Source organism: Nerophis lumbriciformis, linkage group LG28 (genome assembly GCF_033978685.3).
Source record: "Nerophis lumbriciformis linkage group LG28, RoL_Nlum_v2.1, whole genome shotgun sequence".
NCBI classification, from domain to species: Eukaryota; Metazoa; Chordata; class Actinopteri; order Syngnathiformes; family Syngnathidae; genus Nerophis; species Nerophis lumbriciformis.
The window spans coordinates 15,939,348-15,956,927 of record NC_084575.2 but is presented as its reverse complement, the minus strand read 5'-3'; the positions used below and the strand labels follow the sequence as shown (position 1 = coordinate 15,956,927).

Below are 17,580 nucleotides of genomic sequence, written 5' to 3'. Positions count from 1 at the left end.
AGCAATATTGCATTGTTACATGAACAGCATGGTGGGTAGAGTGGCCAAATATTGTACTCAAGTACCTTTACTTTGGAGTAATGCCATTATCTCTCTTTATTTACAAAACAATATAAAAGCCAATGCACTTAACAACTGTACATGATTTGTAAGTGCTTTGTAAAAGGGAAACTCCCAGGAAGCTGTAATAGCTTATAGGTGGGGGCCCCCAATGCAGTACTAATAAGTAATAAGGTAGTAAAAGTAAAAACTAGACATGCAAAAAATTACTTAAGTATTCAGTGAGAAAACTATGCAAGTATGAGTTTATTTTGTAGCTCTTTTTAATGGTACTTACTTGCACCACAACTGTTGAGTTGAGTTTGAGTTTATTTGGAACATGCATGCATACAATATGATGCATCACAATTTCCAGTTTCTCTATTCAACATGTTCGAAAAGGAGTAGGAAGAAGCCGAGCTTATTTAATCCTACCCCTTTTCCTTTACATCCATCCATCCATTTAGTAGCATTAAACAGGCCTGAGTGAGCACAATTTGTCCGTCATGTCCTCATGTATCATGTCTTTTTATTTTTTTGGACTATAATGTGCAATAACGTTATATGTGTATATGTATATATTGTTGTGTTTTGGACCAGTTGTTCCTCCCAGGGAATTCAAGTCACAAGTCGCTCCCAAGCTCTTTACGACACTTAAAGCTGAGTAGAAAAACCACCAGAGACAGAATAGGTATTTCGTAATATATTTGCAAAGCTTTGCATATACATTGAGACCAGTCCAGCATAGAACATTCAATTGCGTCGCCAAGATGGTCTGCCCCCCCCCGACAAACCCTCTTCCCTCTTAAGTCCCTGGCAGTCATGTCTCTCTAGCCAAAACAAATGTCCATTATCTCTCTCTCTAACATTCCTCACTTCAAGGTTAAGCACACAGTTTTGCAGACAACCAAAAGACCACAATTGGAAGAAAAACACTAGCTGTTTGTAATATGATTATGAAATAAAAAGAAGTAACACTTAAATTCGGATATATGTAAATATCTGCCTCCGACAAAATATATATATATATATATATATATATATATATATATATATATATATATATATATATACATATATGCATATGTATGGATATATGCATGTGTGTGGATATATACATATATATAGATACATATCTTTTTTATCTTTTTTTTTTTTTACTATTTATATTACTAAATTATTGTGTTTGCACCTTAGGGGATCTGCTCCAATTTCATTGTTCTTTGAACCGGTTCACTGTAATAATGACAAATAAAAGTCTATTCTATTCTATTTTATTTTCTACCGCTTGTCCCTTTCATGGTGGCGGGGGGGGGGGGGGGGGGGCTAGAGCCTATCTCAGCTGCATTCGGGCGGAAGGCGGGATACACCCTGGACAAATCGCCCTACATAGCAGTTGCTAAAACTTTTGTTCACTTCCCGTTCTCAAGTTATTCACAATATGCTCCATAACTAATAACATTAAAAATAAATGATGAGTGAAGTAAGTCATATACCATATGGTGAGATAAATAAGATTATCTAGAAAATGAATGGATGGATGAAATAAATTCTAAATGTTTATCATGGTTCTTCTTTGTAATTTGTAAACACTTTAAGTTTGAAGAGTTTCTTGAAGTTATTCATATTATTAGTACATTGTTTGATTTATTCGCTTAATCCATTCCGTACTTTAATTCCACATTCTGATATACTAACGGTCTTAAGTGTTGTATGTGCGTACAAATGTTTTAAATAAAAATTTTTGTTTCCGTATCAATTCCATTACAATCGATTGAAGTCTTAGATTTGCATTTTTTCACGATTTTAAGTATTTCCTCCTGTGTCACATTAGTGAGGAACATTGAGTTGGGATTTCTATCCCTTATAGTCCTCAGTTCTATCCATTATAGTCCTCAGTTGAAACTGGGTCTGGAATCCTTTCCTCCAATTTTGGTCTAATATTTACAACGTATTTATTGAAGCTTTCAACTACTTCCTTCATGCTGTCATTATTTGTGTTTCCGTCTGTAAAGTATTGGGGGTAATCCCTCTTGGTGCCATTTTTAATAATGCTATTGAGGATGCCCCATGTTGCTCTCATATTGTTTTTGTTCCCGTCTAATAATTTTCTACATGTTCGTAGGTATGTTAGTTAGCTCGTTCTTAGACTTTTTGTACTTATTTTCTAACTCTGTAGTTATTTGTGTTATAAATGTTCTATATAATGTATTCTTATTACAAGCATTTTTTTATATATATCTTTTTGTCATCAATGGTTGATTGTTCTTTCTCTGACTCACCAACTACACCAACACAAAACATTACGGACTGGCCAATCAGAGGCAAGATAAGGGGGGTTATCAAAACTAGGGAGCAAAATTATAACAGAAACGCACTCATGTCACATGACGACGAGGGAGTCGGAGACAGAGGGACGCTTCAAGCTGACGACTCAAAAAAAAATGGCCTCTCTCCTGCAGTTTAGATTTTTCCATTAGTGATGAAGACGACGTGCAGGAAACCCACAATAATGCGTGTCCTCAGCCATATGTAGATAATTGTATGTGTTTTTTTTTTAAATGCCCCAAACCTTAGTTTTTAGTTATTTACTCTGTAAACCAAAGTCATAACTGCTCTCCTAATCTAAGACGTCCAACACAAATTTAGGAACACACATTAAGGTGAGTTGATTTCATGAAATGTTTTACTGCACATAACTATTATCAACTGTTCCCAAACAACACACAAGTCATTGTTTTTTTTTTTGTCATGATAGAGTAGATGCTGTTTTTTTTCTACTGTAGGCAAAGAAAATAAATAACATATTGGTGGGCCAAAGAAAAGGCAAACTAAAATAAATACCATCAGTGGGGTGCGGGGACCCCTAGAGGTATAGTTGTCGGGTGTCCCCACCTAAATGACAGATAATTATTAGTAATGGACCCTTATTGGACCCCCAACATGTCATACTGGGGATCATTTATATATATATATATATATATATATATATATATATATATATATATATATATATATATATATATATATATATATATATATATATATATATATATATATATATCCATCTGTCATTTTCTACCGCTTGTCCCTCTCGGGGTCATGGGGGTGCTGGAGCCCATCTCAGCTGCATTTGGGCGGAAGGCGGGGTACACCCTGGACAAGTCACGAACTCATCACAGTGCCAACACAGACAGACAGACAACATTCACACTCACATTCACACACTAGGGGCCAATTTAGTTGCCCATCACTGGTTAAAGTTAAAGTTAAAGTTAAAGTACCAATGATTGTCACACACACACTAGGTGTGATGAAATTATCCTCTGCACTTGTTCACCCCCTGGGAGGTGAGGAGCAGTGAGCAGCAGCAGTGGCCGCGCCCGGGAATAATGTTTTAGGTGATTTAACCCCCAATTCCAACCCATGATGCTGAGTGCCAAGCAGGGAGGTAATTGCGACATGAACTTAGACTTAGACAAACTTTATTGATCCACAAGGGAAATTGTTCCCCACAGTAGCTAAGTTACAAAGGATGGAAAGGATAATGCAGGTACAAAGTTGACAAAAAATGTACCGTAGTAGCATTATAAAATATTAAGTTAAAGTACCAATGATTGTCACACACACACTAGGTGTGGCGAAATTATTCGCTGCATTTGACCCATCACCCTTGATCACCCCCTGGGAGGTGAGGGGAGCAGTGGGCAGCAGCGGTGGCCGCGCCCGGGAATCATTTTTGGTGATTTAACCCCCAATTACAACCTTTGATGCTGAGTGCCAAGCAGGGAGGTAACGGGTCCCATTTTTATAGTCTTTGGTATGACTCGGCCGGGGTTTGAACTCACAACCTACCGATCTCAGGGCGGACACTCTAACCACTAGGCCACTATAACACATATATGTTATATAAGATATAACATATATGTAATATTTACATATTATAGATACAGTATAAAATATATAATGATATATTATATTATTACATTATATTATATTTCTATATAATATATACAATATATAAAAAATCTCAATTACCATGTACAATATTACAGTATATGTAACAGCTGCAGCAAAAAAAAAGGGGCATCATAAAATAAGTAGATCCAGCAGAAAATATACATTATAAACCAAGAGAGGTAGAACATAAACCATAGTATTGGAGGATGATATAGATCCTGATACATGTTTTCCCCACATAAAGAATGATTGTATTGTGTGAATGTGAGTGTGAATGTTGTCTGTCTATCTGTGTTGGCCCTGCGATGAGATGGCGACTTGTCCAGGGTGTGCCCCGCCTTCCGCCCGATTGTAGCTGATATAGGCTCCAGCACCCCCTGCGACCCCGAAAGGGATAAGCGGTAGAAAATGGATTGATGGATGTATTATACAGAGGTTCAATATAATTACAACATCAAAGCAGACAAATTGTCAAATGTTCATTTAAACAGCAAGAGCTTGTATGCAAATTATAACAGCATGAGGATTTTGTTTTTGTGGAACTATTCAAGGAACCTTTGATTGCTATAAATATGTCATGAAAAAAGCTAAAAATGTGTTGATCAGTTGTATATATAGAACACCTGAGTCAAGTCTTGAGGTGTTTGAGGATTGGATTAAAGTACCTTTCACTGATACTAGTCAAAAAGTTGTTTCTGTGTGGGGATTTCTACAGTGACCTCTTGAACCCTAATAAGCAGAAGACTATTGATGCCTTTATAGACACAATGTATACATCAGTTTATCTCCTAAACTCATAAGGCCAAGCAGAATTACAGTACAAGCAGAATTACAGTACCCTGTGCCACGCTTGAGGGTTATCCTTCGAGGCACCGGTGATTAAGGGCTTTACAAATAAACTTGGATTGCCCGATTGTAGCTGAGATAGGCTCCAGCGCCCCCCGCGACCCCAAAGGGAATAAGCGGTAGCAAATGGATGGATGGATGGATGATTAATTGATTATAAAACATCAAAATGCTTAATCAATCATGATGGTTTTATAGAATGTTTGTAGAATGAATTGATGTTCAATACAGTCAAAAAATACTAGAAACCTTTGCTGTCAATATCGTTGCAGTCCACTAAGTCTAATACTGTCAATATCATTGCAGTCCATCCATCCATCCATCTTCCGCTTATCCGAGGTCGGGTCGCGGGGGCAGCAGCCTAAGCAGGTAAGCCCAGACTTTCCTCTCCCCAGCCACTTCGTCCAGCTCTTCCCGGGGGATCCCGAGGCGTTCCCAGGCCAGCCGGGAGACATAGTCTTCCCAACGTGTCCCGCCTGTCGATCTCACGATCCACTCTTCCCTCACTCGTGAACAAGACTACTTGAACTCCTCCACTTGGGGAAGGGTCTCCTCCCCAACCCGGAGATTGCAACCACCATTGCAGTCCACTAAGTCTAATACTGTCAATGATATCATTGCAGTCCACTAAGTCTAATACTGTCAATGATATTGTTGTACTCCACTAAGTCTAATACTGTCAATGATATCATTACAGTCCAATAGGTCTAATACCGTCAATTATATCGTTGTAGTCCACTAAGTCTAATACTATCAATTATATCATTGCAGTCCAATAGGTCTAATACTGTCAATGATATCGTTGTAGTCCACTAAGTCTAATACTGTCAGTGATGTCACTGCAGTCCAACAGGTCTAATACAATACTGTCATTGATATTGTTGTAGTCCACTAAGTCTAATATTGTCAATGATATGCAGCACCCCCCACCACCCCGAACAGGACAAGCAGTAGAAAATGGATGGATGGATATAATTGCAGTCCAATAGGTCTAATACTGTCAATGATATTGTTGTAGTCCACTAAGTCTATCCATCCATCCATTTTCTACCCCTTGTCCCTTTTTTGGGGACTGTCAATTATATTATTGCAGTCCAACATGTCTAATACTGTCAATGATATTGTTGTAGTCCACTAAGTCTATTATTGTCAATGATATCATTGCAGTGCAATAGGTTCGATACTGTCAATGATATTGTTGTAGTCCATTAAGTCTAATACTGTCAATGATATCATTGCAGTCCAACAAGTCTAATACTGTCTATGATATTGTTGTAGTCTACTAAGTCTAATTTTGTCAATGATATAATTGCAGTCCAATAGGTCTGATACTGTCAATGATATCGTTGTAGTCCACTAAGTCTAATACTGTCAATGATATAATTGCAGTCCAACAAGTCTAGTACTGTCAATTATATTGTTGTAGTCCACTAAGTCTAATATTGTCAATGATATCATTGCAGTCCAATAGGTCTAATACTGTCAATGATATTGTTGTAGTCCACTAAGTCTATTATTGTCAATATCATTGCAGTCCAATAGGTCTGATACTGTCAATGATATTGTTGTAGTCCACTAAGTCTACTATTGTCAATGATATCATTGCAGTCCAATAGGTCTGATACTGTTAATGATATCGTTGTAGTCCACTAAGTCTAATACTGTCAATGATATACAAACCCCGTTTCCATATGAGTTGGGAAATTGTGTGAGATGTAAATATAAACGGAATACAATGATTTGCTAATCCTTTTCAACCCATATTCAATTGAATGCACTACAAAGACAACATATTTGATGTTCAAACTCATAAACTTTTTTTTTTTTTTTTTTGCAAATAATAATTCACTTAGAATTTCATGGCTGCAACACGTGCCAAAGTAGTTGGGAAAGGGCATGTTCACCACTGTGTTACATGGTCTTTCCTTTTATCAACACTCAGTAAACGTTTGGGAACTGAGGAGACACATTTTTTAAGCTTCTCAGGTGGAATTCTTTCCCATTCTTGCTTGATGTACAGCTTAAGTTGTTCAACAGTCCGGGGGTCTACGTTGTGGTATTTTAGGCTTCATAATGCGCCACACATTTTCAATGGGAGACAGGTCTGGACTACAGGCAGGCCAGTCTAGTACCCGCACTCTTTTACAATGAAGCCACGTTGATGCAACACGTGGCTTGGCATTGTCTTGCTGAAATAAGCAGGGGCGTCCATAGTATCGTTGCTTGGATGGCAAAATATGTTGCTCCAAAACCTGTATGTAACTTTCAGCATTAATGGTGCCTTCACAGATGTGTAAGTTACCCATGTCTTGGGCACTAATACACCCCCATACCATCACAGATGCTGGCTTTTCAACTTTGCGCCTATATCAATCCGGATGGTTCTTTTCCTCTTTGGTCCGGAGGACACGACATCCACAGTTTCCAAAATTGAAATGTGGACTCGTCAGACCACAGAACACTTTTCCACTTTGTATCAGTCCATCTTAGATGAGCTCAGGCCCAGCGAAGCCGACGGTGTTTCTGGGTGTTGTTGATCAACGGTTTTCGCCTTGCATAGGAGAGTTTTAACTTGCACTTACAGATGTAGCGACCAACTGTAGTTACTGACAGTGGGTTTCTGAAGTGTTCCTGAGCCCATGTGGTGATATCCTTTACACACTGATGTCGCTTGTTGATGCAGTACAGCCTGAGGGATCGAAGGTCACGGGCTTAGCTGCTTACGTGCAGTGATTTCTCCAGATTCTCTGAACCCTTTGATGATATTACGGACCGTAGATGGTGAAATCCCTAAATTCCTTGAGAAAGGTTTTTCTTAAACTGTTCAACAATTTGCTCACGCATTTGTTGACAAAGTGGTGACCCTCGCCCCATCCTTGTTTGTGAATGACTGAGCATTTCATGGAATCTACTTTTATACCCAATCATGGCACCCACCTGTCCCCAATTTGCCTGTTCACCTGTGGGATGTTCCAAATAAGTATTTGATTAGCATTCCTCAACTTTATCAGTATTTATTGCCACCTTTCCCAACTTGTTTGTCACGTGTTGCTGGCATCAAATTCTAAAGTTAATGATTATTTGCAAAAAAAAAAAAATGTTTATCAGTTTGAACATCAAACATGTTGTCTTTGTAGCATATTCAACTGAATATGGGTTGAAAATGATTTGCAAATCATTGTATTCCGTTTATATTCACATCTAATCATATTCACAATTTCCCAACTCATATGGAAACGGGGTTTGTCATTGCAGTCCAATAGGTCTAATACTGTCAATGATATTGTTGTAGTCCACTAAGTCTATTATTGTCAATATCATTGCAGTCAAATAGGTCTGATACTGTCAATGATATCGTTGTAGTCTACTAAGTCTAATACTGCCAATGATATTATTGCAGTCGAATAGGTCTAATACTGTCAATGATATCGTTGTAGTCCACTAAGTCTAATACTGTCAATGATATAATTGCAGACCAATAGGTCTAATACTGTCAATGATATCATTGCAGTCCAATAGGTCTAATATTGTCAATGGGATTTTGCATGTTCTTTCCGGGTACTCCAGCGTCCTCCCATCTCCAAAGACATGCACGTGGGGATAGACTAATTGTCCAAAAGCCATAAATACAATCACTAGTGCTATAGTGGCCTACCATAAATGTATTTTGAATTGAACCAAATAATATATATTAATATATCATATATATTATAATTTAAAATCAGTGAAATGTATTTAGCAGTTATTAGCATTTTTGCTGTCCATAGCAATTGTATGGCTAAAAGCCAGATAGCATATTTTCCTAGCTTGTTTTATATGAATTAATCCAAGGCACATAGTACTAACAGTCGAATTTTAACATTTGACACCCTATTAAGACATTACAAATGTCACATGTGTTTAATAATGATTTAAAAATGACCATAAATAACCAAAAACAAGCTTTTAGAAATGAGCAAGTTACACTGCCATTTTGGGGATAGTCGACCAAATCTAACAACTCCCAAATGTTTCCCCTTTAGGACATAATGGAACTTCAATTCAAGCCCAATTTTAGGGAAAATAACATTTTGATTAGTGAGCACAATGCAAATAAGGGCTTTGTGAAGCCCCGCCCCCGACTGGAGCAACAGGAAGTGACAACCCCCTCCTCAAAAGAGTGCAAAGCCTGAAAAGAAAAGAAAAAAGAAACCCAAGAGAGTGGGTGGAGGTCCAAATCGTTTCGATCGGTTATCTTTTCTTGATCGAAGTCCGTGGGTAGGCTGCACAAGTTGGGGTGTCCGCCTCTGAGGCTCGTTTGTCGGCCCTAATGCACGTTAACGTGGCACCGCATGGAAGCAAGTCGACTTCGTAAAGTTCCAACGGAGGCGGATACTTAGTTGTGGAGAGAAGGAACACACACGAAGGTAAGATATAGTTGGGTGTTTGCTTAATGTGTTCGTTTTTTTTTGCAACCATGTGAATGACACGTTGACTGCGAGACATGAGGCGTTTACGTAACCGCGTGTGTGTGACGTTCACTGTCCATGTCAGTGAAGGTGAGGATGGTAAAGGTGTACTTTTATGTTGTTTTTTACTCTGTCCGTTTTTTGAGTCACAAAAGACCCGAGTAGCACCATAGGCGTATCAATTCGCACACTTCCGTCAGTACACTTCAATAAGTGTGTACTTAGTTCTCCATGGCGCGAAATTTAGTTGTGAAGTACTTCCCCCTGTGTAATCGATTCCTGTCGTCACGCACTTACCGGAAATTACGTTTGCAGATTTCGCGGCTTCCTCCCTTTTTAACTGGCTGTTATAAATCGCCACAAGTAAGGCAAAATGCAGTTCCCAAGTACCATACCTGTAAACATAAGCATTTTAAAATATGGCAAATTTTCTGGGGGAAAAAAAAGGGATTTTCATCATTTGTGATATGCTTTTTAATTTGAAAGCCTGACTTTTCACAGACTGAGGATGTGTGTTACATTAGAGCAGGGGTCCCCAAACCTTCTGACCCGGGGGCCACATTGGGTTAAAAAAATCTGGCCTGACTTTTTTTTCTCGATATATATATATATATATATTAGTCGAGGTTTCTGTGGTTTATACATTATCAGAGCGGAATATACGTTTTGTCAGGAAAAAACACAGAGGCTATATATGCTTGTCAGGGGATAAAAAAATAATAAAAAAAATATATATATATATTTATATATATATATATATATATATATATATATTATTATTATTATTATTAATAAAAAAATAATTAAAAAAAAATATATATTTATATATATATATATATATATATATATATATATATATATATATATATATATATATATATTATTTTTTTTTTTTTTTAATCCCCTGACAAGTTTATACATTATCAGAGCGGAATATACGTTTTGTCAGGAAAAAACACAGAGGCTATATATGCTTGTCAGGGGATTAAAAAAAATATATATATATAGCCTTAGCAACAAGGCGCTGCGGGAAACCCTGAATATATACATATATATATATATATATATGTGTATATATATATATATATATATATATATATATATATATATTAGTCGAGGTTTCTGTGGTTTATACATTATCAGAGCGGAATATACGTTTTGTCAGGAAAAAACACAGAGGCTATATATGCTTGTCAGGGGATTAAAAAAAAAAAAAAATATATATATATATACACTGTATATAATTTATTTTTCTTAATCCCCTGACAAGCATATATAGCCTCTGTGTTTTTTCCTGACAAAATATATATATATATATATATATATATATATATATATATATATATATATATATATATATATATATATATATATTCAGGGTTTCCCGCAGCGCCTTGTTGCTAAGGCGCTGCTTAGCAACAAAGAGCCAACCCCCTAAACTAAGGTCTTAACAAGATCTCCAGCCACACGTGCGCATTTAAAAAACTATCTCTGTACCCAAGCAAACGCATACACTGTCATACGCATGCCAAAATACTGGGGGCGCTGTAGCCTAGGACTTAAGACCATTTTAGCCAATCAGAAACATCCAAAACGTCATTTCCGGAGGCGGCATATAGCAAAAACCAATATGAAAAACTTAGATTGTGACATAGTTTTCAGCCATTTCGCCAAGCCCTACTGGTGCTCAACAGTTCAATTTACGGTACTTGTGTTGTCCATCCATTTTCTACTGCTTGTCCCTATCGGGGTCGTGGGGGGTGCTGGAGCCTATCTCAGCTGCATTCGGGCGGAAGGCGGGGTACACCCTGGATAAGTCGCCACCTCATCACAGAGCCAACACAGATAGACAGACAACATTCACACTCACATTTACACCCAAGGGCCAATTTTTTAGTATTGCCAATCAACCTATCCCCAGGCGCATGTTTTGGTGTTGTGTGTAATAAAATCTAATATTTTTACCCAACATTTAACAGTGAGTTGATAATGACAACTATGCTGTCCAATTGTTCTATTCCGATTTCTTTCACTTCAGAGTCTCATTTGCAAGTATTGTACAGTAGACTTTGTGTGCAGTGGCAATTCTAAGACGTTAGATGGCAGTAGTGTCGGCTACTTTCTGTTCGATTTGAGGTGAATTGATACCCAGTAGTTCCGACAGACTTCGGTACCCAGCTCTATGCATAATATAGAGTACATGCCATTAAAAATAAATAACTACCTGACCACTTCTATGTTTGCTACCTATTTTTGTTTATAATGTATATTTTCTGCTGGATCTACTCTATTTTATGGTGCCCTTTCTTTTGCTGCAGCTGTTACATATACTGTAATATTGTACATGGTAATTGGGATTTGTTATATCTTGTATATATTATACAAAAATATAATATAATATATCAGTATATATTATATACTGTATAAATAATATGTAAATATTACATATGTTATATTTTATATTGCTACTATAGTACATTTTTAGTCTACTTTATACCTATGTTTTCGCCCTCTCTTTGTGCCCTTTTGTGCATTACCCTTTCCATCCTTTGTAACTGAGCTACTGTGTGGAACAATTTCCCTTGTGGATCAATAAAGTTTGTCTAAGTCTAAGTTTTGCATGTTAAAAATCAAAGGAAGCAAACTCAAAAATAAAAATTCTTCAGCCAATAGTGTTCCACAGGCCACATTAACTGGTCTTTGGAATGGGCGGGAGGTCGAAAAGTTCAAAGTGAATTTTAAAAATCTAGGACTTGGCAAGCTTGCGTTAGTAGATGCAAGAGGCAATGCTGTTTAAAACAGCATGCATTATACGTTAGATATTTACCTTTGTATGTTAATGAGATAACATCCGAGTGGCATGCTGATGAATGACAGCAGTGTTGCTTCTCAGACAATGAGTCCTCCTATTGGGGGTGAAAATGTGCTGTGTTGAACATGATTGAGGAATTATCGCTTCCTCTTGTTAACTGCGTTTGACCTATGTTGATGCCTTGACGACTGTGGTTTGGCACCGAAACAGAATATTCCGAGCCAGCATTCTTTATTACCGCATCCACATGTGATCGTAATTCATAGCTGTACACCTTTAGCTTGTAAATCCAGCATGGCTCTTGGCGAGGCTCCTTAATGATCCTAAAGGTTGTTAAAAATGTGGTCGCACTATTCACGATCAGCCTGAAATTACACTTAGGATTTCCGCTCCCTGGCTCATGAAGCAACCTCACAGGCTGAAGTTACATTCCGACACGCTGCTAAACAAGCCAGGAAAGACGGCCTTTTAAGGGTTTTACAATTTGGGACGCAACAAGAAGCGCTCAAAATAATAAAACAAAAATGTTGAAAGTGTTTGGCGCTGCACTTCAATCACACTACCCTGCAGAAACAATTCAAGCGGCCCCCCTTTTAACAAGCTCGGACTCAGCAGGGCTTGGAAGCACCATGAAAGTCGCATGTACCTCTCTGCAGCAGGTGCTCTACGGAATGGCAAAGTGATCATTTGGCAATTAAGCTGAATTTCCTGCGTAGAATCAGTTAGTTGTCATTTTCTTGATTCCAAATAAATCCAGGAGTAGGAAGGTTGCGCCACAAAACGTGTCTTCTTTACTGCATGCTTCCAGGATAATGGAAACCTGTCGTCATTTATCGTCTTTTCCACAGAGCCAGCAACCGCATGCTTGTCTCTTTGTTCAAACCTAACCGGCATCAATTGAAATATGCGCCTGGTTTACTCATGGAATGATGCATAAGTCAACAACCCACAGATATGTCTTCCCTTCACTTTGCAGCGTATTCAGTCTTTTTAGTCTCTGACTATGACACTGCAGTCTTTGCATTGTGTCACTTTTAGTTTATAAAATTATACAGAGTGTATACAAGAATTTTCTTTTTAATCACATGATCATATATGAGCTAGGATTGTATACCTTGAGGACAGAGGTGACAAATGTTTAAAGCCTAATTAGATGTCTGTGCTTTTTGGGTGCTCTTGATCCTTAGGGTAGGATTTTGCAGTTTTACATACTTTTGTGTTTACTGTATATTTGATCTTATAAGCTGTTTATCTGGCTTCGGTTTTGTTTCCTAACCGACATACACAGGATGCACAGGCAGGGAGAGCCTTGCTAATCGCTAGTGAGAAGCGCTGCAAAGTAACGAAAAATTAGGAGTAAAAATATGACCACAAAGCCAAATTAGCAAGGTGGGAACATTTCAGCTTCAAAACGAGTGAACAACATGAGTCCATCAACACGGACAAAGAAGCCAGTATGCCCAATTTATTAGAAAGTTATAGCAACAAAACAAACCACCCGACTCAGTTTTTCAAACAGAGAAAAACCGCACTGAAGATGCTCAATATTTATTGAAATGCAATTTTTTCTAACAGAGATTGAGTCCATTTTATTTTGTTTACTTATTTTGGATAAATTCCAATTACAATGGTTAACAAAATAATGAGAAGTCAAAGTTTATAGCGTTTGAAATGAATGCTTGCTGCATTATTATTAATATTATTATATTATGAATACATTTGTGCGAATTTGGTCTCAAAATAATGCTGACAATATCGTTTATTGGCAATAATTTGTGGACAATTTAATGTTCAACAAAATATATTATTGGTCCATGTGTAGTATTAACACATTGAGCCTAAAATCACACAAATGTCTAATAGACCCATTTTATCATTTAAAATGCAAAAATAAAATGTGTAATTGAAAAGCTCATGTACAAATTCAGCAAACAATAAAGGTACCCGTATTTTCCGGACTATAAGGCGCATTTAAAATCCTTTTTTTTCTCAGAACTCGACATTGCGCCTTATAACCAGGTGCGCCTAATTTACGGAATAATTCTGGTTTTGCTGACTGACCTCGAAGCTATTTTATTTGGTACATGGTGTAATGATAAGTGTGACCAGTAGATGGCAGTCAAACATAAGAGATATGTGTAGACTGCACTATGATGACAATATGACTCAAGTAAACAATACCAACATTTTATATGTTCGATTGAAAGTATAGAACATTACACACAGCGCTCAAAAATCTATCAAAATATTTTAGTACGACTTTGGTAAGCTATGAAGCCTGCACCACTTGATGGTTTGTCGGCGCATTAAACATACGAGTATTATTATGGTGTGTGTATAAGGTAAGACATATTATCTGGCGTTTTGTGTCGCAATATTATGCAAAAGCAACTTTTCTTACCTTCTGGTACCTGCTGATCTGTATTTGGGATCTGCATAAATCCGAATATAGCATGCGGACTTTGCTTTTCATGGAAATAAATCCGTTATATAGGAGCATTTAAAGTGAAGACATGTTGGACATATGGAGGATGCGGTCTGTGACTGTCCTTGGTGAGTTAGTTAGCTTATTAGCTAGCTAGAAGAGACTGAGCCAGGGGTGGAAAATATATATTTGACTAATATTTTAGCCAAAATCCGCCAGTTAAACTTTGGCGCTATACCTCTGTGATTCTTTCCTAACACAATAATCATCACAAAATGCTCTTTTTTTTAAGAAGTTAGATAGCTTTGTCCTTGTTTTTAAATGGACAAAAGTCTAATGGTCATGTTTATTATTGGAACAGCCAAAGGAGCAGCACAGTTTAAAAATAAAGATTTCTGAACGATGTACCGTATTTTCCGGACTATTGGGCGCACCAGATTATAAGATGCAGTCCAATGAATGGTCTATTTTTGATCTTTTTTCATATAAAAGGCGCATTAAAGAAGTCATATTATTATTATTTTTTTCTAAATTGAAAACACTTCCTTGTGGTCGACATCAGTGGTCCCCAAAGATCGATTGGTACCGGGCCGCACAAGAAATAAAAAAATAAAAATGTTTTATTAATATTATATATTTTTTTTTTAAATCAACATAAAAAACACTAGATACACTTACAATTAGTGCACCAACCCAAAAAACTTCCTTCCCCCATTTACACTCATTCACACTCATTCACACAAAAGGGTTGTTTCTTTCTGTTATTAATATTCTGGTTCCTACATTGTATATCAATATATATCAATACAGTCTGCAGGGATGCAGTCCGTAAGCACACACGATTGTATTTTTTTATGACAAAAAAAAATTTGGACAAATTTTCGAGCATTGACCGGTCCGCAGTTACAAAAAGGTTGGGGACCACTGGTCTACATAACATGTAATGGTGGTTCTTTGGTCAAAATGTTGCATAGATTAAGTTTTACAGATCATCCTCAAACCGCTTTCTGACAGTCGCTTCCTGATGCGCCGTTTTGTGGGCGGTCTTATTTACGTGGCTCACCTTCGGCAGCGTCTTATCCCCGTTATTGTTGTTGTAGCGGTGTAGCGTGCAAGGACGGGAGTGGAAGAAGTGACAAAAGATGGAGCTAACTGACATTCAGACTTTACTTAAATCGATAACAGAGCAGCATCTCCTCATCCGGGAACAACAGCACAGGAAATGTGTCCCGTGAAAAACTGTCCAACCGGAAGTCTAATCACTAAAGTTCCTTGGGTGAATAATGTAAACTCACTATACCGGTATGTTTTAGCGCTTTCATGGCGAGTTTACTGACAGATATAAGTAAGAACTTTACACTACTTTATATTAGAAATGGCAACAGCGCAGGATTAATGTCACATAACAAGAAGATAGAGGAAAAAGAAGAAGCTTAACGACTCCGGTGTCAGCACAGACTACACAGGCGGACGCGGGCAATTTTTCAGGACTTCAATCAAATCAATGTTTATTTATATAGCCCTAAATCACAAGTGTCTCAAAGGGCTGCACAAGCCACAACGACATCCTCGGTACAAAGCCCACATAAGGGCAAGGAAAAACTCACCCCAGTGGGACGTCGATGTGAATGACTATGAGAAACCTTGGAGAGGACTGCATATGTGGGTAACCCCCCCCCCCCCCCTAGGGGAGACCGAAAGCAATGGATGTCGAGTGGGTCTGACATAATATTGTGAGAGTCCAGTCCATAGTGGATCCAACATAATAGTAAGAGTCCAGTCCATAGTGGGGCCAGCAGGACACCATCCCGAGCGGAGACGGGTCAGCAGCGCAGAGATGTTTCCAGCAGATGCACAGGCGAGCGGTCCACCCTGGGTCCCGACTCTGGACAGCCAGCACTTCATCCATGGCCACCGGACCTGTGCCCCTCCACAAGGAAAAGGGGAGCAGAGGAGAAAAGAAAAGAAACGGCAGATCAACTGGTCTAACAGGGGGGCTATTTAAAGGCTAGAGTATACAAATGAGTTTTAAGATGGGACTTAAATGCTTCTACTGAGGTAGCATCTCTAATTGTTACCGGGGGGGCATTCCATAGTACTGGAGCCCGAATAGAAAACTAAAAGACTTCTACAGATCCCAAATACAAATCAGCAGGTACCAGAAGGTAAGAAAAGTTTCTTTTGCATAATATTGCGAAACAAAACGACAGATAATGTCTTACCTTATACACACACCATAATAATACTTGTATGTTTAATGCGCCGACAGTCTTTCAAGCGGTGCGGCTTCATAGCTTACCAAAGTCGTACTAAAATATTTTGATAGATTTTTGAACGCTGTGTGTAATGTTTTATATTTTCAATGGAACATTTAAAATGTTGGTGTTTACTTGAGACATATTGCAATCATAGTGCTGTCTACACGTATATGTTATGTTTGATTGCCATCTACGGGTCACACCATGTACCAAATAAAATAGCTTCGGGTGAGTAAGCTCAAACAAACATATTCCTTACATTAGGCGCACCGGGTTATAAGGCGCACTGTCAAGTTTTGAGGAAAAAAAATGATTTTAAGTGCGCCTTATAGTCCGGAAAATACGGTAGTCCTCTTTGCTTGGTTGTAAGTTCAAACCCCGGCCGAGTCATACCAAAGACTATAAAAATGGGACCCATTACCTTCCTGCTTGGCACTCAGCATCAAGGGTTGGAATTGGGGGGTTAAATCACCAAAATGATTCCCGGGCGTGGCTACCGCTGCTGCTCACTGCTCCCCTCACCTCCCAGGGGGTGAACACGGGTGATGGGTCAAATGCAGAGGACAAATTTCACCACACCTAGTATGTGTGACAATCATTGGTACTTTAACTTTAACTTTATTGTCTTTATTGTTAGTTAGCTCTTGCCTAAAGATATCTCTAGCTGAATTTAAAAGATGATGGCTAGAGCCACGTACTGAATAGATGTATGTTTCATAATCCGATTAGTCAACTAATCCTTGAAATAGTCAAGTTGACAGCAAAATGATTATTGTCAAAATAGTTCTAAAA

General features: G+C 38.0%; 1 protein-coding gene across 2 annotated transcripts in view; it reads left to right on the top strand.

Moving 5' to 3' along the window:
- Positions 1-8,988: 8,988 nt before the first annotated feature.
- Positions 8,989-17,580, top strand: part of cdk4 (cyclin dependent kinase 4) — a 28,703-nt gene continuing 20,111 nt past the window's right edge. For both annotated transcript variants that reach the window (XM_061923720.1, XM_061923719.1), the window contains exon 1: positions 8,989-9,251. The gene's annotated coding sequence lies outside the window, so the exon portion shown is untranslated. The remainder of the gene's footprint in view (positions 9,252-17,580) is intronic.